Here is a 1,565-nt window from a genome sequence, read left to right on the forward strand (position 1 = left end):
GCTGTCATTGAGCAGCATGCTGCTCTACATAGAGTGCATTGAAATGACTTACGGTGTAAAGCACAACTCAGTGTGAGCAAGAGAATCCAAAGCTGCCCCTTACTCAGGCAAGTAATTTTTTCTCACAAAGAGGCAAGGGGGCAGGGCTTAGCACACAACCCCTTCCTTGGCATCTCCCATGGGCTAGCTAGGTCACCTCCTGGCAAGGACTGGCTTTTATGGATCCCATTCTTAGGCATCCATCACTCCTCATTCATTGCATAGAGGCCAGGCACCTCACTTAGGCTTTGTGGATCCCAGTGATTTTCTAGGCACCTAAGAGTTAGGAGTGGGGACGCTCAGCGACTAAAGGCTGGTCTATATTGAAAACTTACATCGTCAGCGCTACGACTCTCAGGTGTAGCCATGCCCTGCTAATCCCTGGTGCAGACAGCTATAGGTCAACGGAAGAATTCCTCCAGTGACCTAGCTACTGCCTCGGGGTGTGTGTGTGTGTAAATTACTACAGAACCCCTCCCATCACTGCAATGTGTCCCCACACTGAAGCCCTACAGCTGTGCCGCCGTAGCATTGTAAGTGCTGAAATATCCTATGGCCCTCTGTGAATTTAGTCCTTAGTGCTCTCACTTACTTTGGAATAATCAGCCAGTGGTGGAACAAAGCCAGGCTATTTCTAGCACTGAGGCACACAAGGTGAAAAATGATGCGACATTATTGTTTATTTATGTACTATTCATCACACAGAAGGAAAGAGGGTTGTAAAATGTTATTGTCACACACAGCACAAGAAAAAATATTTGGAAATTGACAAGCAATAAAAAAATCACCATTATACATAACAGGCTAGATTCTAACCTCCATGTAAATGTGGAGTAACATCATCAGCTTCAGTAAAGTTACTCCACATTTTTCAGGGGGTGTAAATGGGATTGTATCATGGATCACAGCTTGGCACAAAATTCCTTTCTTATTTCCATTCCTTTTCTAAACTAGGAGAACCCCATAGAGAAATCTTGCAGGCACATTTGTGTGCCAAGCAGCTGTAATATTATCATTCTGCACAGTGTAAATTTCTGTGTGACAGTGGTGTTGAGTGACCAGATAGCAAAAAAAACACTGAAAAAAAACAAGACACTTTTTTTGGTGGGGTGAGGGTATAGTTGTGTATATAAGACAAAGCCCCTAATATTGGAATAGTCCCAATAATATTGGGATGTCTGGATAACTTAGAGTGGTGCCATGTGAGCACTGACAAACCAGCACGTATTATCTACGCTACCATGCAAATCATAACTATTGTATAGAATCTAATCGTCTAGCATCATACATTAGATAAGAATTAATAGCTAGTCATACATTTACTACTGTAGATTCTGCTTTATTGTCAATAATTATCATCGTAGATCCATCTAGGAACATTACCCACATTAAACACCCATGCAGGGCCTACAGTCAAAAAAGACTTGCGCCTAGCAGCCATATTATACCACTAAGCCCAGCATCAGCGCCCCACTAGGAACACCAAATCTCCATCAGCTGCACGAATCCTAATGCCTATTCTCAGT

This window comes from Chelonoidis abingdonii, chromosome 14 (genome assembly GCF_003597395.2).
Source record: "Chelonoidis abingdonii isolate Lonesome George chromosome 14, CheloAbing_2.0, whole genome shotgun sequence".
Classification (NCBI taxonomy): domain Eukaryota; kingdom Metazoa; phylum Chordata; order Testudines; family Testudinidae; genus Chelonoidis; species Chelonoidis abingdonii.